Genomic DNA, 22,577 nt, shown 5'->3' on the forward strand with positions numbered 1-22,577 from the left:
GGTAATAAAAACATCATCAAAGTAGTCCATGTGACATCAGTGGGTTAGTTAGAATTTGTTGAAGCATCGAAAATACATTTTGGTCCAAAAACAACAAAAACTACGACTTTATTCAGCATTGTCTTCTCTAACGGGTCTGTTGTCAATCCGCGTTCACAACTGCGCATTTTTTCAAATTCACAAATTTTCATTTTTGGGTGAACTAACCCTTTAATGCACCAGTATTGTAAAGTGTTACCCTGCTTATTAAGGGTTAGCAAGGTAGTTGTTGTAGTGTTTGAGTTTAGGTAGGATTAAGGGATGTAGAATATGATCATGCAGAATAAGACATTAATATGTGCTTTATAATTACTAATAAACAGCCAATATGCAAGCTAATAAGCAACTAGTTAAAAGTGAGAATTGTTCCCCATACTGAAGTGTTACGAAATCTATAAAATGTGTTTTTAAATGGGAAGCATCTCCATTTCCCTGGAGTTGGTGCACCCTCCGTCTATGATCAGAAAATTCATATTTAACGCATTGTTACACAAAACAGAACTTGAAACACTATCACTGACTATCACTCTGAGACACGCTTCCTTGAAGTGATTTAATGGTGAGTACACTGAAAGTCTTTGTTACACATCAATATGCTACAGATGTACATAATTTTATTGTTATTTGGTATGTATTGATTTTATCGTTGCGTTGTTGAGGAAATGAAAAGCTTTTGTGCCTCATGTTTACTAAGTATATGGGCATAATAGAAAAGGGTTTTAGATTGGACTATATCTGTTTTAGTGTTAATATAGAACTTGGTCTAGTTTAGTAATATTAATTACAGGATGTTATTGTTTTGTTTCTCAGATCATAAAAAAATGTGTGCCCCCATATGAAAATGAAATGACACCCCCCCCCCCCCCCCCCCTCCCATTCTATATGTTCTGGTGATGGCCCTGCATGACGCTGAGTAAATAATGGCAGAATATTCATTTCAAGATGAACTATTGCTTTAAATAAAATAATATAGAAATGTTCTAGTAATTTTCTTGCAGTCGATGGAGCTCAAATACAGATACCGCCGCCCAGCACAAAGCAATTAAATAAAGCGCTGGTTTACATTACTCTCAATTTGTTTCAGAAAAGAGGGGCACTCACCTTAATAAATTATGTGATGCCTGTTTTTCTGTAGAGGTAATACTCAGTAATAAGCCTTGGAGTGTAAAAAAAAACTGTTGTATTAAAAAGCCATTCACAGTTGATGAAAAATAATAACAAATATACACCATGTGTGACACGTATTATGGTACATTAGGAAATGGAAAGCATATTTCAGTGTTAGTGCACTATTCCACTGCTTTATGAGTAAATATATTGAAAGTTTGGAAGAAGAGGTACTGATTCAAACCAGTCAACAAAACATTTTTGTGACTATTCATATAAATCGCTTAGAATGCCAGTTTGGGACATAAAGGGATAAAAGCCCCCCCTTTAGAAAATTGTAGTAGCTTTCAATGTTCTGTCCTCACAGTCACACAGTCATGAAGCTCTTTAAAAACCTGGCGTTAGCATGTCCTCTGGCACAGATGTCGTATGCTCGCCCGGGCAGCTGCTCCCATTCGCTCAGCCCATCAGAAACAGCCCCAGACATTAAACCATTGCTTTCCTCATCTAAATTAGCAAACAATCATTTCCAATCGTCTCCGCACACCTGGAAAATGCAAATCGCCATCACCTCCCTTCATGGATTGAGTGCTTTTTTTAATCCTCTCATTCCACTGACTATCTTGGAAGTGAAAACTGGGTTTGAACAAGGTCGGCCAAGAATGTGTGCAGCTCAGCATGGACTCCAGATCGCCACCATATCCATCCAAATCACGCCTTTTCTGATTATATAAAAGTGTTTTTGAACCATTTAACCTCAAATTGTCCTTTATACAGGAAACTGGGGCAAGTTGTCACACACAGGACAGATTTAATTTTATGGCTACAAAAAAATACTGAACTATGGAAGCCTGTTTTTTTTTACCTTAGAGCAGAAAAAAAGGTAATTGTTAGAAAATTCAAAATAAGTCACATTGTGACATATTGCAATTGTCAGATATGCATTTTACATACAAATAAGTTACTATTATGAGATAAGTAAAAATAAACACATTTATTATTTGCATTTTTGAGGTAAAAATATGTTTCATTTCAACCATCATTATTAGGGCTGTCATGTTTCAAACAAAACAAAACTCTAGAGCAGATGCCAATGGCTAATATGGCAGTGCCGCTTAAATCGAGCATGCACATTTTCAGGACTCAAAACTGCATTCAGCGACAGTGGCAATGTCCATAACATTGGGAAGTTTTATCAAGATTGACAGCGTGTAAATAAACAAGTCCAATCCAAATCAAATGAGTTCATCCATCAGATATTTCAAACAACCAACAAGGAGTTTAAATGCCTAGTGTTAGAGCCATAACAACATTAAAGGGATAGTTCACCCAAAAATGAAAATTTGATGTTTATCTGCTTACCCCCAGGGCATCCAAGATGTAGATGACTTTTTTTCTTCAGTCGAACGCAAATTATGATTTTTAACTGCAACCGCTGCCGTCTGTCAGTCAAATAATAGCAGTGATTGGGAACTTGAACAATAAGAGTCGAAAAAACTTCCATAGACAAGTCCAAATTAAACCCTGCGGCTCGTGACGGCACATTAATGTCCTAAGACACAAAACGATCGGTTTGTGCGAGAAACCGAACAGTATTTATATAATTTTTTTACCTCTAATACACCACTATGTCCAAGTTCGTTCAGCTTCCGGCTAGTGAGGTCTGATCGCGCTCTGACAACAGAAGTGATGTCTCGTGCTCATTGAAGTATATGGGCGAGACATCACTTCCGTCTTCAGAACGCGTTTTTTGACCTCACTAACAGGAAGCTAAACGAAGTTGGACATAGTGGTGTATTAGAGGTAAAAATTATATAAATAATGTTCGGTTTCTCGCACAAACCGATCGTTTCGTGTCTTAGGACATTAATGTGTCGTCACGAGCTGCAGGTTTTAATTTTGATTTGTCTAAGCAAGTTTTATTTACTGTTATAGTTGAAGTTCCCATCTACTGCTATTATTTGACTGACAGACGGCAGCGGTTGCAGTTAAAAATCATAATTTGCGTTCGACTGAAGAAACAAAGTCACCTACATCTTGGATGCACTGGGGGTAAGCAGATAAACATCAAATTTTCATTTTTGGGTGAACTATCCCTTTAATAATTTTGTAATATTTTTTCCTTATATTAAGAATGGTTATGTTTTCGAAAAATGTGTATTTTGGATTATTTGTATTTGTATCACGTGACTAGTTATATACGTATTACGTATGCGTAAAAATTTTTGAGGAAGAATACGGAAGGAAGGAAGGGTTGGAACTAGACAGTCTTTTGACCGTGAAAATGTCTTGTTTTGGAAACTGGAATAAGTGTAGACTTTCTTTTTGAATTTATTTTGTAATGTAACAAGACAAAGAAAAAGTAAACATTTACAAGAAAAGTATTTGATTCACACGTCAAATCCTTTGTGCCACACCCTAATGGAAATGGTGAAGAACAAGGCTTGAATCGCCATTACACCTAGTAACCGAGCGCAGAGAGGATGTTTGAGTATGTTTGAGCTTAATTATGGTTATTACAAAATGGCATGTTATTTTGGTTCAGGAGGAACTGTAAAAGGTGGTTGCTGCTGTTTGTGGTGCTCTGTGACTGTCTGTCTACAACTCTACATAGACTCATGGAGCACGCTGATGATGTGTGATGTCTGCATGCAGGTATACTGTTAGCCCGGATAAGTTGAATTTACTTAAAAAATTTGAGGAAACTGGTTGCCCTAAAAAAATTAAGTAATGATTAAGTAATGTGAACTTAAAAAGTTCATTTCACTTAAAATGTTTTGTAATATTAATTACTTTGTAGTTATTACACATAGTATATTTAAGTTCAATGTACTAAGCAAGTTAATTTATAGCAACTTCTATTTTACTACAAAATTAAGAAAAAAAGCAAATAAAAAGGTACATTCATACAATTTTATGTTTTATTTTAATTCAATTCCAAATACAACAACATTTCATGTCCTGAAAACATTTCCTTATAAAACGTGAAAAAAATACTTTTAACAAATCAGCTTATTGTTAAGCACATAAATAGTCTATCTCAGAATCACAACAAATTGCATCAAAACTATATGGTTTGTTCACACTCCTGAGTTCACAATAGTGGCAGTATTCCATTTTAGGTGCCAGCTCACATTTTCCTAGGTTGAGCATTACCTGCTGAATAAAATATAAAGGATTTTTTCATACAGTTAGGGTAGTCCAGTTGCAGGGCATAAATCAGTCAGAAAAAAGGACACAGAAGTCCTGAGGTTGGTCGGTTCATCCATCACCAAACATCCTTCCGAGACGATCTTCACTCATGATGGGTTTAGCTGAGCACTTTATAGATCAACACAGAGGATTCTCACTGAAGTTTGCCTGTATGAGTCCTTGTCAGCTGCAACCTAGTAGAGGAAGACAAAGATCGACAAACACACTATCATATAATAATGCATCAGATAATGGTATTGTCAAATACTCCATGCATCAATACATACCTGGTTTACTGTAGAAAGAGCTGGCCATTGAAGTACCATCAGGCTGATGTCAGGCTCGTCGTTGACAACTTTTCTGTGAGGAGCAAACATTAAAGTTAAAGTCTTGATTATGGCACCTGATTTTATGGTTTACATGTAATTGTGCACTGTGCAGTATGCAGATTAATAAAATAATCAGCCAAAGAACAGGTCTCAGTAAACCCACATGACACACAGCTGATATGGAGTTTTTGGTGAAGGCTGTATAAGTGTACATATTGTGCATAACGTGTGATATAAATGTACATGTATATGTTCCAGATGTAAACAAGGAAATTGTTCTGTTCTTGTATAACTTAATTGTTTGAGCCTATAATGTTTAAATAGCTGAGCTTTCTTTTCACAGTTATAAGGGCAATACTTACACTTCTAATCCAAAGCATCTCTTCTTGACCTGCAACACAAAACAAGATAGTCTGTTGTTAAGAAAGCTATGAACCTAGATAAAACAGTATATCCATCTGTTTTTGTTTTCAACTCGTTAATTAACTTTAACTTAATCTTACAATCAATAGCCATGTCGAAATAAAACACGGTCGTTAAATTATTGCACTCACCATTTTCGCGCTTCATCCTCTCTCCTCTGCTGGAAGCGCGGGCGCGGGCGCGGCCGCAGTGTTCGCCGACAGCCAGAGGTTCAAACTAAGTTTACACGCCCAACAACAGCTTCTCGTGTGAAAAAGAAACAAACGACGAAATAACGCGCGTCGAACTCGCCGATCAGGGGTTCATGCACGGTGATCCACCGCACGCGAGAGAGAACACTAGCTAACCGGAGAAAACAGTTCCGTCGTTTAAACTTTAACAAACGATTTTCACTGCTCACAAACAGTCTCTCAGGGGGGAAACGATAAAAAAGGCAAATGTTTGGAAAAAAAATGTCTGTAGAACTTGCCAAAACAAATGTTCCAACTTCTCATCAACAGCTCCTTGAATTCACACACACCACGACAAAATGGCGTCATTACCTGCCGTAAACCAATGTGTAAGAGGCGTGGTCAGGAGAAAAACGTAATAATTTAAGTGCATTTAACTTAAATTTATTAACACATTCAAATTACATCCACAATTTAGTAGAATATACTTATATTTTATAAGTAATGCAATCAAACTTAAATATTTTAAGTATATTGTAATTATATAGTTTAAGTAAATATAAAATCCGGGCTAAGAGTGTATGCAAATACATGGCTACAATAATCAATGCTTCAAAAACATATTGTAAATTGTAAATTATATTACCCCGGTGCTGATATCTTTGCATTGGCTCCCAATTCGTTACAGAATTGATTTTAAAGTTTTGTTGCTGGTTTTTAAAGCTCTGAACGGTCTAGCTCCGGTATATATTACTGATTTACTATCTGTTCATAATCCTGGAAGGTCTCTTAGGTCTTCCAACCAGTGACAGTTAAACATTCCTCGGGCTAGACTGAAATCAAGAGGAGAACGAGCCTTTGCTGTTGCTGCACCAAAACTCTGGAATAGTTTACCTGTTTTTATTAAAACTGCCTCTACACTACATGAGTTTAAAACAAAACTCAAAACCCATCGTTTTTCGCTGGCTTTTAATTGTCGTTGATGTGTGCTGTGTCTGGTTTGTTTTGTGCTGTAATTTATGGTGTACATGGTGTTAGTTTGATATACTGTACAGCACCCTGGTAAACAATTGTTGTTTTATTGGTGCTATATAAATAAAGCTGAGTTGAGTTGAGTTAAATTGATATCAGTGACGCTCTTCACTGAGCGCATACACAGATACACACAAGAGCGTTTGAAAGGACTGGTCCACTGATAGACGTCTGCTTTCAAATGCTCCCGCTTTCAAAACGCTTTCAAACGCTCCTATGTGTTGATTATTGTAGCCAATCACAGACGCATCCATTGAACACAATGGCCATTCAGAGGTATTTACGAATCCACTCAAAGCGTCACATTTTTAAAATTTCAGTACCGACTTGGTATCGAAGGTATCGACCTTTAAACACGATGACCTTTTGTGACAGTGCCCCAATAACTCAATGTCAGTCACCTCAGGTTTTCCTTATTAGACCGTTTTATTTCATTTGCCCAAATTGATGTCAGATTGAAAAAAAAAGATTTAAACCATTATTTTGTTACTCCAACTGGCTAGATATTACTTTTTTGCCAAAGTCAATTTCCATTCATATGTGGGGCTCATCAAGTGTGACTTTTGTCACTTTGAAATATGAAGTGTCATAAGGCTGATCTTGACCAATTAAGTCTGTAAGCAGGAAAGCAGCGTGGCACGGGAAAGAAATTACATGCTGTCAAGCTCGCAACATTTAGTGTTACATTTCACTGCGTTTTAGTTTTAATGTTTCAATTTACAAGCTCAGAACTCTTCCTCCCTCACATACATGCATTAAAATGGATGGATGTTATCTAACGGAAGACACGTAACCTCAAACAGGGGGTGACTCTGCATGCATCAGTGCCCAGACAGTCTCCTTTAGACTTCATTTACCCTCCTGCATACAGGAGTAGAGCTGGTTTCTTTGCAACTCGCTCCTTCCATCTCCTTTCTTTCTCTCTCCCTGTAATACTAATCACTCCATACACCAGCGGTGGAGATCTCACCGTGCTGGTAGGATCTCTCAGACTCTCATCTTGTTGAAGGTCATGGCCATTACATGGCACACACGTTCATTATTAACATTCTCCTTCTCGCTCTCAGTCTTCGTCTTTTTGTATTTTTTTCTGTTTCTTGCCTCACACTTCTGCACAGTCTTTGTGTCCTTTTTTGTCCCTGCTAGCTTGAAACCACCCTCACCTTTTCTCTTTTTGCCATGCCACCAAGTCTGTCAGACCATCGACGTACCGATACAGCTTTTATATGAGCAAAGTGATCGTCGTTCACCCTTAAAACCGGCCCTCACAGGCTTTTGGTTTATATTGACTCATGGTTGAAAGCAGTGATGTCTAACTGAGTGAATGAGTTCTCAGCTCTTAAATTTTTAGTCCGATCGATTTCATCTGTATGACCAAGCTACTTTGTGAATCAGTTCCAAACATCATTGAGCACTGGCCCATTGACAGCAGCATTGCCACCCCTCATGTGACATTTTCCCAGGTTTCATACACTACCGATAAAAAGTTTGGTGTCTGTAAGATTTTTTTTTTTATTTAAGAAATTACTTTTATTCAGCTAAGATGCATTAAACTGATCAAAAGTGACCATAAAGACTTACATTATTATAAAAGATTTTCATTTCAAATAAATGATGTTCTTTTGAACTTTTTATTCATTAAAGAATCAGGGCATGATCTTTTATTTAAAAAATCTGTATCATGGTTTCCACAAAAATAAGATTCTTGAATAAATAATAAATGATACTTGAGCAGCAAATTAGCATATTAGAAAGAGTTCTGAAGGATCATGTGACACTGAAGACTGGAGTAATGATACTGGAAATTCAGCTTTGTCATCACAGCAATAAATAACATTTTAAAATATATTCAAATTGAAAACAGTTATTTTAAATTAATATTTCACAATATTACTTTATATTACAATAAAGTCTTTGTGAGCATGAGATTTCTCTCAAAAACATTAAAGGGGACTTATTATGGACCTTTTTTACAAGATGTAATATAAGTCTCAGGTGTCCCTACAATATGTCTGTGAAGTTTCAGCTCAAAATACCCCATTTTTTATTATACCATGTTTTGGTGTGTGTACCTTTAAATGCAAATGAGCTTGTGCTCCCCGACCCCAAGCTTGCGATGTACTGAGGCATAAACAATACAGGAGAAGCTCACACAACAAATATAACTCTCAAAATGAATCATTACAAGCTGTTTGTGATGCAGCATATCAGATCATGTAGGTATGGCATGTATTTTGTGGATGTTTGCTAAAGTTCTATTCACAATGCGTTTGACAGCATGCTGCATGGCTAATGTGGCTAAAGCTACACACTGTTGGAGAGATTCAATAAGAATGAAGACGCGTTTATGTATTATACAGACTGCAAACATTTTCGGGTTAAAAATGAAAATAACGACATGGCTCTGGTCTTCGTGGATACAGTAAGAAACAATGGTAACTTTAGCCACATTTAACAGTACATTAGCAACGTGCTAACGAAACACATTCAGAAAGACAATTTGCAAAAATCATGAAATATACATGAAATTGGTTCATGAACAATTGGTATTGATCCATCTTTGAGAATCAACTTCTGTGCAAATCCTGTTTTACTGATCCTCATGTGCAAAGCAAAGCAGTCTGGTGTAAAATGACTTGCACATACTGGTATATGAATTTATTTGGACACATTCCCTTCATAAATAAAATTACACCACTGTGTCCTTCGTGGCTCAGATGCCAGGAGTTTATGGAGACTCATATGTTTGCTATTATAGCTGTTAACAGATCAGTGATAATGTTTACATAGCTGAGACATATCACAAGCTCAGGGATGGTCGTTCTTGAGTGCTACTGTCCTGCAGTTTTGCTCCGACCCAACTCACCTACCTTCATGTAGCTTTAGTAATTCTGAAGACATTCATGTGTGTTTGATCAGGGTTGTAGCTAAACTGTGCAGGAAACCTGCACTCCAGGACGACTGGTACACCGTTGTCCCTTGCGGAAAAAAAATGGCGGCACCATGGGTGGAAACATACAGATTAAGGGGCGGTAATATTATAATAAGATCCCCTTCCTACGTCACAAGGGGAGTTCAATCTGAAACAAAAAATAAAGTTTCTGGGTTGTCCTTTTTCACAGTTTCTGGGTTAATATATGCACCGGGGACCTGATTATAGGCCTTAAACATGGAAAAAGTCAGATTTTCATGATATGTCCCCTTTAAAATAAAACTTTACAACCCTAAACTTTAATAAAATACAATACAAATTTACATTTTACAAAAAATACATTTTTACATTTATTATTTGTCATTATTGAATTTATTATCCGGTTTCATTCTATCCTGTAAATGCTGTTTACAAAGAGCATTTGTAGTAATATCTGCAATGTATAGTAAATATAATATATTAATATGATACAGCCATAAAGATACGAGACAGCTGTAAGTCATAAGTAATATATTATACAGACATACTTATAAAATGTTTTCAGTGATGCAATGTTAATCATAATATTATGTACGTATGTTTAACTTCTTATTCTAATATAATATTATATTGTTATATATTCTTATTCTAATAATTTAACATTTTTTGCTTTTTTTGGTTTGGACATGTAAAGCTTTTGGATGAACCTTTTCTGAAATCCCTTTCCTGTTCCTGCACCTCTGCTGTGTCTTCATGTATAAATAGGACCATTATCTTTCACTTTCCTTCTTTTCCCTTCATCCAGTTTTCTTTACCTTTCCTTTCGTCTTGTCCATATCTGGATACACACTGCTCTTTTTTACCTCTGACTCCCTCATTTCCATCCATCCCTGGGCTTATCCCTGAATCCCTTCATCTTCCCCCTTCTGTCTTTTCCCAGTTGCTGTTTTCCTGTGTTCCTGTATCTCTCCCGTCCTCTGCTTGTCACTCTCTCTCACCCTGTCCCTTCGCTGTGTCCCGTATTCCCCGGTGTAATGAGATGGCTGTGTTGGGCCGGGTCAGAGCCTCTCTCTCTATCTCTCTCTTTGAGAAACAGTATAGCAGAGTTAGGAAAGGGAGATTAGGCACATCAAACCATAGTAGCCTCAGTACACACTGGGCAGTCTGGGTATTTTTAGATGACTATTTCCCATTCTGCAGGTCCCACAGATTGAGCATCAACTGCAGGCACACACACATAAAGTGAGGGAGCGGGAAAGGTTAACCTGCATGCCAACTCACAGAAATATACAAACACTCAGGGAAGAAAAAAACACAACTTCCTTTGGCTGCCACAAACACCTGTATATATATCAGTGTAGCCTGAGGCAAACACAACACCACTTGCTGAAGGATTCTTTCTTTAGCTATGGTCTCATTAGCTCACTTCCAAAACCTAGTGAGCTATCTTGCTGTCTACTACATACCCTGATTGAATCTGACTTTTCCCTCTCATTTTATGTACTGTTTTTGAGGAAATAATTGGATATTAACATTGTAAAATGTTTTAAATGGAGCCAGTTGTACCTCACTCTTATTGGTACATGAAAGCATAACATAATTACACAAAATATTCCATTCTGTAAACAATGGCTGTTCCATTTCTGCTGAGTACTGTGTTCTTAGATTCCATAAGGGCCTGTTCATACATAAGTGACTGAATTGGAACGCTCTACATAGGCAGCAAGTCAGCACACCACACAAATAGCGCTCCTCATCTGAAGCTTCACTGATCCTAATTGTCTGATGTTAGTTAAATGCTGCTATGCAGTAGCTGTAGCTAACAACTTGATTCTCTAATAAGCATAAAAATACATGGCACACAGACATATGGACTCATATAGTCTATTTTTGATTAAACTGAGCTTTGTTTTTTATATTTAATGAAATTTAGCATTATTTAATGAATGATTTTTTCCATTAAACTCATTGCAGTGCATTCTATATGTGTTTTATATGACAGTAGAATAGAGTAGCAACAGAAAGTGAGGGTAACTGGATCAGGATATTAACTGAACCTGAACACAAAACTGACAGTTCGGGATGTACTTCAGTTTTGAAGCCTCGGTTCGGTTCGGTACAGCAGAAAACTAAGCAAAAAAAAATAAAAATTTTTTTTAATAAACAGTAATTTACTGAACAAATTGTGTCTCTTGTCTTTTAATGAATTCAATTATAATTAAAAGTTTCTTGAGAATAAAATTATCTCTGCTAATGCTGTAAACTATATAGGGAGCCCTTACTTGAACATTATTGTAATATTAAAAGTTCAGAGGCCTAAGTATTAGCCTACATTCATTTGCTATTTATTTTTAGATATAATAATCAACACTCAAATAACAAATTGTATGAAAACTTGTAAACTGCACATAAGACATGCATTAACTTTTTTTTGCATTAACTTCTAAATCTAATTATAAAATTATGTTTTTACTCCAGTTAGTGTTGAATATAATCATTTTCAGTGGGTCATTTTCATAATAGATTTATTTAAAGGTGCCGTAGAACGTCTTTTTAAAAGATGTAATATAAGTCTAAGGTGTCCCCTGAATGTGTCTGTGAAGTTTCAGCTCAAAATACCCCATAGATTTTTTTTTTTATTAATTTTTTTAACTGCCTATTTTGGGGCATCATATGAGCCGATTTAGGCTGCGGCCCCTTTAAATGCTCACGCTCCCCGCCCACGGAGCTCGTGCTTGCCTTTAACAGCATAAACAAAGTTCACACAGCTAATATAACCCTCAAAATGGATCTTTACAAAGTGTTCGTCATGCATGCTGCATGCATACATCGGATTATGTGAGTATAGTATTTATTTGGAAGTTTACATTTGATTCTGAATGAGTTTGAGGCTGTGCTCCGTAGCTAACGGCTAATGCTATACTGTTGGAGAGATTTATAAAGAATGAAGTTGTGTTTATGAATTATACAGACTGCAAGTGTTTAATAATGAAAATAACGACGACAATTGTCTCCGTGAATACAGTAAGAAACTATGGTAACTTTAACCACATTTAACAGTACATTAGCAACATGCTAACGAAACATTTAGAAAGACAATTTACAAATATCACTAAAAATATCATGATATCATGTCAGTTATTATTGATCCATCTGCCATTTTTCGCTGTTGTCCTTCCTTGCTTACCTAGTCTGATGATTCAGCTGTGCACATCCAGACGTCCTGCCCTTGCCTAATGCTTGAACATGAGCTGGCATATGCAAATATTGGGGGCGTACACCCCGACTGGAGTTTGAGACTCACTGTATGTCATTTCCATGTACTGAACTCTTGTTATTTAACTATGCCAAGATAAATTCAATTTTTAATTCTAGGGCACCTTTAAAATAATCAAGACATCGCTAACAAGTCAAGTAAAATATAATGAATATATAGGCTAATATTGTGCATATATTTAGCGAAAGAGTTCATTTCCCTGGCGAAATAACAAGCTGTGGACTCGTCTGAGGTAAATGCTACATGACACAGTGTTGACAAGCTGTTTGATTGACGTCTTTCTGCCATTGAAACACTGATTGAGCGATTACACGAGATGATGTACTCTTCAGTAAGTTGTACTGTATCTTTCAACATACCTTCAGATGTTCATTCATGTTTATTCTGTAACTAGTATTAAAAAAGAAGAGATGATCGCGTTCACTCAGGCTCCACGCTGCTGCTTGAAATGAGGTGCCTGTACAGTGATCTGTCACGCCACATTAAAAAGCGTGAAAACTGTGTTTTTTTGTTCAAATTTCAAGATAAAATGGACAGAATTTGGAAGATGACAGAATTTGTTTGTTATTGAAAGTAACAAAATCCGGAGTGAATATTAATGCGAATATTAGTTGTTAGGCTACACCACTGTGTTTGTCATGTAGATCCAATGGGCCAGAGGGGGGCGGGGCGCGTTCGGTACGCCATGAGAGTATCGTGTTACGTACCATGGGTAGTATATCGCGTTTTTTCAGTTAGGTTTGAATATCATTACACCTCTATTCATCTTGCATATGCAGTTAATATGCAGATAGGACATTTTTGTTCATGTATGATAATAACAGTACTTTGTTTAGATCAGCGCTTAACTTCAAAACCAGATGAGTACCATTGTCGTAGTGCCATTTAAAAGCATTAGGAACAGCCTTTATGTCAGGAGCACTATGATGCTGTCTAAGTAGGCAGCTTATTAGATTTTAGAACAAGACTATCATATGACAGGTGGGACTGTCTGTAAGTAGAGTAATTAACACTGATTAGATGAGCTAACGATGCTTTCACACATTGTGTGAGTGTGTGTGTTTTTGTAGCACATGTGAGGATTATCAGTTGTTCTTTTGTGTGAAAGTGAAAAGGGTGTAAGAAACAGCTGTTGCAGAGAAAACAAAGAAACACAGAGGAAGTAAGTTTGTGTGTTTTTGTTTTGTGAAATGTATCTGAATATCCGTAACGATCTTCCAATAATTTATTTGTGCGTTTATAGTTTATGCTGTAGCATTAAGTATTTACAGTCCTAATGTACCTGCATTTCTTAAAGGAATACTTCATCCAAAAATGAATATTCTCTCATCATTTACTTACCTTCATGTCATTTCAAACCAGTAAGACTTTATTTCTTAGAACACACAATTTTATATGCAATGTTTTTGTTCCCTATCTGCTGCCTTTGATTTTTAACAAAAGTCACACAGGTTTTGAATGTCGTAAGTGTAAAATATGGGTAAATGCTAAATAAATGATGACAGAATGTTCAGTTTTGGGTGAAGTATCCTATTAAATTCAGCAAAAGATGATGTTAGATTTACACAAACACAAAAAGCAACATCCCGACAGTGAAGCTGAGCAGACAGATGAAGGGTTTTTTTTATGAGTGCACCAAGCCCAGCACATCTCTAACTGAACATCCCACAAGCACCTTGATTTATGTCTTCCTGTCCGATACAGTGCTTTAAAAGAACACAAAGCAAACAGATTACATGTGTTTCTGTGTGGAGTGTCACCCGTTCAGGGTTGTGATTATAACGCTATGGCTCACGGTTCTTCACTCAAACAGGCAGGAACCGCTCATGTGCTTCTCGAGGGTCTCTAACAAGGCTTTTGCTACTGGTGTTACATGCTGATTAGCCCTTGAGCAGAAACTGAACTCGAATTGCTGTGGGGTTTCTATTGGCTCCTGAGCTAATAACCTATTTGCAGGGTTCTAGAGTGTGTGTGTATATATAAATGTCTTTACACACAGGTGTACGCATGCTTTTTCAAACTGTAATTGTCATCAAAATATAGCCCAAATGGCCAGCGTGTGTCGAGGCTGCTGTTTGATGTGAAAGTATATGCTCAGGGGGCGGCAGTCATTTGCCACGAGCAAACAAACATATTGCGCATTGCAGCAGCAGCTCGTATATAACGGCCCATGCGAGCTGCACAGTTTACTTTCGGTAGTCACTGAATTTATGGTCCATTTATGGTTTAGTAGCTTGATTCATTGCGAAATCCTAGCGTTAATGCTCCTGGCAAGTAACGCTCCGGCCTCTGAGATTCCCCTTAGGGTGTGGGCGGATGACAGCACGCCAGACAAGGATTCACTATCAACTCCCACTCACACACACATTGACACTGGAAAGCAGTATGTAACATTAATCATCCCAAATGTGATTCGAAGGGATGCCGCTAGTTTTCTGTTTGCTTTTGTTTCTTCTGTTCTGTTCTTGCAGAAATGATTCTTGCGTGTCCAATGCAAATTCTTGCATCAGTATTTGATTCCAAATTCTTGCCACTTTCTATTGGCCAAAGAAAGAAAAGAGTAGAAAGGTAACTATAGAAGGCAATTTCCACATCCAGAGTAAATGGAGAGAAGTAATTTTTAGATAAAGTTTAAAATATGAAATAAAGTCACATTGTGTGAGATATAAACATATAGTCACAATTTAAGTTATTGCACTGTAAGAAAAGTTATGAGATTCAACTTGATTTTTTAAAGTCAGTTTAATATATTTAATTTGAAATTATTTGTTCATCCAGTTTGATTTAACTTAAATATTTAAGGCAGCAACTGAATGTAAGTTTTTAAATTGAAATAGTTGGAAATACAGTGTGGTTGTAAAGTGTGTAAAGTTGTGAGAAAGTCACAATTATGACAGTTGCAATTTTGATGTCTCAAAGATGTCTCAATTTTGAGATATGCAGTCATACTGTTTAGACACAAAGTCGAAATTTAGAGTTTAAATTGCAGTTAAAAGGAATAGTTGCAATTGTGAGGTATAACATCTCAGTTCTTCTGTTCAAAAGTTTGGGGTCAGTAAGATCCTACTTTTTAAAATGAAATTAATACTTTTGTTCAGTAAGCACATATTAAATTGATTAAAAGTGAAAGTAAAACCTTTTGCTTTGTTACAAAAAATATATATATTTCAAATAATTGCTGTTCTTTTAAAGGGATAGTTCACCCAAAAATGAAAATTTGATGTTTATCTGCTTACCCCCAGGGCATCCAAGATGTAGGTGACTTTGTTTCTTCAGTAGAACACAAATGATGATTTTTAACTCCAACCATTGCGGTCTGTCAGTGGTATAATGCAAGTCAGTGGGAATTTAGTCTATAAGAGTCAAAAAAACTTGCATAGACAAATCCAAATTAAACCCTGCGGCTCGTGACGACATATTGATGTTCTGTTACTGTTCAGTTTCTCGCACAAACTGATCGTTTCGTGTCTTAGGACATAAATGTGTCGTCACGAGCCGCAGGGTTTAATTTGTATTTGTCTGTGCATGTTTTTTTTTTTTTACTCTCATGGATTTTGTTACCATTGACATGCATTATAAGACTGGTTGGAGTTAAAAAATCATCATTTGTGTTCTACTGAAGAAACAAAGTCACCTACATTTTGGATGCCCTGGGGGTAAGCAGATAAACATCAAATTTTCATTTTTGGGTGAACTATCCCTTTGAACTTTCTATTCATCAAAGAATACAAAAAAAAAAGAAAATAGGGATGCCCCCTAATAGTCGACTAAACGCTTAGTTGACCAAAATTGTATTAGTTGGTTAGTCGCAGAAAATAAATAAATAAATAAATAAATGTGGCGAAGTCACACTGTCCGTGAGGGACAGATCATTAATGGCAGGTCCTTGTGGTAATTACAGTATATCAGGCAGGAAATCCAAATATTCATCTATCATCCATCAACCTCAAATATGGCTTATCATATGAAACATGTAGTAGCAACTTTACTTGGCCACTTGCACAAATGTTTACAGAGATAAATGTGCGCTATTATTAGGCACATATACAAGTGGAGTGCGGAAGCTAAAGTATTAACGCTCTTACTGCATGACATGGAGGCGCCGGCACAATCACTTGCATTTTTCCCTGATAATAGCAGAAACACCTTAAAATATTTCATATTTTTTCATATCCAAATAATTTTTGGTCATACAGAAAAGAGTAATACCTCAACTAATAACTACTTTTATTTGTATAAACTTTATTGTAAAATAAAGAAAACACACAGGACGCCATCTTGCTGAACTGGAACGTGTCACAAAAATTAACCCAAACTAGGGTTGTTTTTCTCACAGACATGAGAAATATTATCTATGGAAAGCTTGAAATGTCTACTTTTAAACCAATTAAAATACTCTCTTTATTTGTAATCCGTATGAAAGGTGCATTTCTCCTATAGGTGCGTTCATTATACTGTGGAGATGGCGAGGCAGCATTGTCAACTTAATCTCTGCAGCCAACACTGACTCAGAAAACACTAGTTTAGTAATAAATAATTGAAATGTCTTCCTGCACATTTGCTGGTGCTTTGCAGTGTGTGAAATAAGCTATATTACACCCTCTTTAAAAAGTAACATTTTAAACTATCTCAATGAACACAAAAACAATTTCCAAAATGTTGACAAGACTAAGTTTAATATAACATCTGTTAACTTATAACATGAAAGTAAGGTTAATAATATAACTTAGATTACACGTTTTTCAGTTTTACTCAAATTAGGGTGTTGCAAAAATAAGTACACCCCACAACAAAAACTACTACATCTAGTACTTTGTATGGCCTCCATGATTTTTAACGACAGCACCAAGTCTTCTAGGCATGGAATGAACAAGTTGGCGACATTTTGCAACATCTATCTTTTTCCATTCTTCAAGAATGACCTCTTTTAGAGACTGGATGCTGGATGGAGAGTGATGCTCAACTTGTCTCTTCAGAATTCCCCATAGGTGTTCGATTGGGTTCAGATCAGGAGCCACTGAATCACTTTCAAACTTTTCTTCTTCAGATATCCAACAGTGGCCTTAGATGTGTGTTTAGGATCCTTGTCATGTTAGAAAAGTGCATGACGACCAAGGGCACGGAGTGATGGTAGCATCTTCTCTTTCAGTATAGAGCAGTACATCTGTGAATTCATGATGCCATCAATGAAATGCAGCTCCCCGACACCAGCAGCACTCATGCAGCCCCACATAAGGACACTGCCACCACCATGTTTCACTGTAGGCACCATGCATTTTTCTTTGTGTTCCTCACCTTGGCGACGCCATACGGTTTTGAAGCCATCAGTTCCACAAACATTTATCTTGGGCTCATCACTCCAGAGTATAGAGTCCCAGTAGTCTTGTCAGCATGGGCCCTGGCAAACTCTAGGCGGGCTTTTTTGTGCCTGGGCTTTAGGAGAGGCTTCTTTCGTGGACGGCACCCATGCATGCCATTCCTCTGCAGTGTATACCGTATTGTGTCACGGGAAATAGTCATCCCAGTTTGGCTTTCTACTTCTTTAGATAACTGCAGCGAATTGCATGCCGATTTTCTTCAACCCTTCTCATCAGAAGATGCTACTGTCAAGGTGTTAACTTCTGTGTAAGACCTGGGGTGTGTTTCCCAAAAGCATTGTTAGCCAACTAACATAGCAAGTTCCGTCGTTACTTACATAGTTCAACGATTTGGTGTTTCCCAAAATAAGCAAGCTGACATTAAGTACAATGTATATCTTTTATTTCGAATATATACAAATGTCATTTATATATTTTAGTTTGTCAAGAGATTTAAGGCTCCATTTTTGAATAGTGCGCACTTGCTCTAGTACGTCAGAACAAGCATTTGATTTAATCTGGAAATAAAGCTAAATAACTGAGGAAAATGAGAATTAGTCCTCTAATGTCATGTCCGTAATTTATAGCAGAAATTCTAGCATTAATTCGATCTCAAACGGATTCATTTAAAGAAGTTATTATTCCACCACCTGCGTGACGTCATTCACCAACCAGGTTGAACGACAAGTATGCAACAATACGGCTTCGGGAAACAGTCGTGACTAGCTAGTTGATTTGTTCAGCGATGCATCGTATTATGGTAGTTCAGCAGCGAGTTACATCGTTGTTCGGGAAACGAACCCCTGGACGTCTCCGTGAGATGGTTGCAGTTCCATCTTTTTTAAATGTTTGTACCACTTCTGCTACAGTATTCTGACTGAAGTAGTAAAGCTTTGCTGATCTTCTTGTAGTTTTCACCTTTCTGGTGTAAAGAAATTATTTTCTGTGGCATTTCTCTTCCATGTGGTGCCATTGCTGACAGCATGAAATGGGAAGGAAGCAGAAGAGACTTTTTTTTAAAAGCATTAAAAAACTCTTACTGACCCCAAACTTTTAAAAAGTAGTGTATATATAATTCTATATAGTCACATTGTGAGATATAAACTTGAAATTATAGGAATTATGAGATATAAAACTGCAAGAGTGAGATATTATTGTAATTACAAGAAATAAAGTCAGAATTACATTTTCTGTTTTTTAATTCCCATGGGAAACAAATGTTTTCTGGCTGGATTCAAACCTGCGTCTTCTACGTGATCCTCAAGACTCAATTTAAAGCATACATACTGTACCACATTTTTCTCTCCATCGTGTTTTCTAAAAACACAGTTAACTTTTGGCATGAAACCTAGTTATGCTAGGGCTTTGTTAGCATGCAGAGAGAGCAAATGAATCCTCAGGGATATGTAAAATAAAGTATCCCTGAATGGCTTCCAATACCTTCAAATAAATCTGTGATAATAGGGCAGGATTCACATTTAACTGCACATTGAAATCAAGCTACGAAACTCACATTTGATTTCATTTTGTCTTCAGAAGCCTTGCATCTTGAGCCATCCTAGTTGCAAGGTAGCCAAACACACCCCATAATTTCCAAGTTGTGGGTGTCTAGCTTTCAAACCTAGGTTAAATTACAGCACCATGACCAGTTTAGCTGGAACCTAAGAGGAACAGTTGCACCCTCTGACATTTCTTACCTCTCAAGAGCCATTAAGACAAATAGCCTCTCCCCCCCTTAGCTCACTTGATGAAGGACATTGACCTTCTGATGGAGGCCTTATTTGATGTGAACCTGATAGCACCATCTTTTCAGCAGACAGATCCTACCTCTATTCCCAGAATGCCTTTGGGAGACAGTTTGATGTAATGGGAGTTATATAAGTTAGATGTACAGAGCTGAGAGAGAGGGAGGTGACGAGAGAGAGGGAGTCGGAGATGGTTGTAAATTTTTAATTTATTTGGTGCAGCGGCAGCCGCTGTGTCCTGCCCTCATGCACTCACCCTCAGTCTCCGTCTGACTCGCTCCGGAGAATCATCAGACCCCGTGTGTGCGCATGTACGCATGCGTCTGTGTTATTGTGTACAAAGTGTAAATAATTACTCAAGCTTTCTGGTTGGCTGCTTTAGCTCAGGGGTGTTTGAACAGTTTTTTTAAAAGGTTGGTTATTTTTATGATACAATCAAATATTCATGGAGGATAGACGCCTTCCAATGACGCACCCATTTGTGGAAGAGTGGGTTTGTGTGTGTGTGTGTGTGTGTGTGTGTGTGTGTGTGTGTGTGTGTGTGTGTGTGTGTGTGTGTGTGTGTGTGTGCATGAACAAAGACATTTATGAAGAATAAGCACATTAGATATGTGTGAATTACTGCACATTAGTTTAAATCATGTTAATCTGTACTTTTAGAACACTCTCTTAAAGGTCAAGTGTGTAATTTTTTTGTACAGCTAGCGCCATTAAGCTGAATTTTCAAGCAGTTTTTTGGGCTTTTTCCCCACTTAGTGACTGTTAAAGAATCAGATCACAATTCAGGTCAGGTTCGAATCTGAATCTCCCATGTGACCACAAAGACCTAAAACTTCAGGAGGAGGTGTCGACCACTATGTCTTGTAATGAAATGCAACAATTTGTTCACAGATGGATCTCACAAAAATACATCCAGGTGAAAAAAGAGATTGTATAGTTAATTTTAATGATATTTAAGCACATTTCCTCCCCTTGTTTGTTTGTTTGTTTGGTTACTAATTTAAATGCGAATTTTCATTCTTTTTCTTTTGGGGTAAAAATGACTATGCTACGGAGCCCCTAAAGGGACCTTTGCAAAAGATAAAAAATTGACAGAGTTTTGCGTGCTCACGAGAAACTTTTGCGTGCACACGAGAAATGTATTGCATGCGCTAGGGATATGACGGTGAGAAATTTTTCACCAGTTAATCGACATGTGACAACACCGGTAATACTGATGTCACCAGGGGGCGGGGCCTCCACCTCTATTTTTTGTACATCGCTTATGACTGCCGCTTATGAAATTAGCGGCAGTTTTGAATCGTGGGTTATTATTCTTACCGAAAAACACAACAACGAAACAATACAATGACAAACTTGCTTATATTAGAACGTTTATTAACAAATGAATAAGAATACAATATAAAATAATAAATTGGCTAATTAACACATTCATATAAATAACTGAAAATCAAACCGTGGAACCAAATAAATAAGGAACAGAAAGTTTAAGTTCTTTAGTCAAGAGCAGTGAGTAATCCTCTCTCTTACCTTTGATTAACATTAATGACACTTTAAGATCTGCCGCTGCTACACACAACGGGGATCTGACACGTCCCATTTTCTCACAAATCTTTACGTTCACTTAAGACTTAATTTAACTAATTTAAGACTGGTCTTATGAGGACACTCGACAAAACGGGCATTTCGACATAATTTCTGTGTGATATGTTTCGTTCAAGCGCGGTAGAGAACTCGATACTGGTGCCCATTGTGTGTGTGTCAAATAGGCAGGACATTTTTTTATATAAAAAAAAAAAAATTTATGTGTCTATATTGGATCAGCCAATACTGGATATTTAATTTAATTATGCATGCAAATTTTTCCTGTTTTTACATTAAGATTATTTTTGCCATCATCTAATGCTCATTTAAAGTGTTTAAATCTGTAAATCTATACATTTTTAAAAATGCTAGCAATTTAACATAATCTTACATGTAAATGTCAAAATTATTATCCAATTTTTATAGTTATTAAAATGTTATGTAGCATTTAAAATATTTTTTTGTTGTTGTTTTTAGTGTTTTATTTTTAATTTATTTCTGCAAAATAGTATATAATTTTAATATGGGCAATTTAATGGTTATCGGCCATAGCACGAAAAGTGTTTTGTTTGTTTTTTGTTTGTTTTTAATTTGCCAGCTAGTGCCAGCATTTTTGATCATTTTCAAAAAACTTTCATGACCCCAAAGATATTCCGTTGTATGAATATCTGAAAATACAATATATAAAAAGAAAGAACAAAGCCTCTGCTTTTAAACAAACAACAACAAAACATTTTATTCTAGTTTTATGCATTTGTTTTTTGTTTTGTTTTGTTTTGTTTTGTTTTGTTTTGTTTTGTTTTTTGTTTTTTAACACTTGAATGTGGGCAATTAAGAAGTTGAGAAGATCTCAAGACTACGTCTGGATTGGATTCAGAATGATGATCAAAACCTAGATTGAGTAGTTTGCGCCCAGCAACAACCCAAAAGCTTGCACATTCCTATTCCTTTTCCTGGGTCGACATTGCTTTCTAATGTTTGGCAGTTTTGATTTAAATGCTGTTTAATGTCCGATGACTACATTAGCTTAAACAATGCTTCTGTCGCTTGTTTCTGCTGCTTCTTTGCTTGTGTTTTGAGCCAGAGATTCTGTGCTATTTCAGAATATGCGTAATAGTGTCCCCTACCGTATAACAGTGAAAACACGGATTGTCGAAAAATTGTCTATATCTACTGTCTATGGCGGGGAAAGATTTCCCTACTAGCAATCACAGTGTTCAAGGTTCAGAGGTCAGCATTATTATATCTCCTCGATTTTAACATCTGAATCAGTTAGTCTCTCTCTATCCCCTCCTGTCTCACTCTAAAGGAGGAGAGTGAGAGCTAGCACCTTTGTGTGTCAGACTTCCTGAAGAGAGTGGCGGCTCCCCATCGCATTGTTCACTTCAAAGACAGCGCTGCTCATTCTATG

At 36.8% G+C, this 22,577-nt stretch overlaps 1 protein-coding gene and 1 long non-coding RNA gene across 3 annotated transcripts in view; one reads left to right on the forward strand and one right to left on the reverse strand.

Moving 5' to 3' along the window:
• Nucleotides 1-22,577, forward strand: part of efna3a (ephrin-A3a) — a 113,754-nt gene that overhangs the window by 65,205 nt on the left and 25,972 nt on the right. The gene's annotated exons all lie outside the window — the stretch shown is intronic.
• On the reverse strand, nt 4,125-6,362 carry LOC125275524. Its single transcript, XR_007186465.1, has 4 exons — nt 5,222-6,362; nt 5,030-5,058; nt 4,626-4,698; nt 4,125-4,532 (listed from the first exon to the last, which is right to left on the reverse strand). It is a non-coding gene; the product is annotated as an uncharacterized LOC125275524 (long non-coding RNA).

This window comes from Megalobrama amblycephala, linkage group LG9 (genome assembly GCF_018812025.1).
Source record: "Megalobrama amblycephala isolate DHTTF-2021 linkage group LG9, ASM1881202v1, whole genome shotgun sequence".
Lineage (NCBI taxonomy): Eukaryota > Metazoa > Chordata > Actinopteri > Cypriniformes > Xenocyprididae > Megalobrama > Megalobrama amblycephala.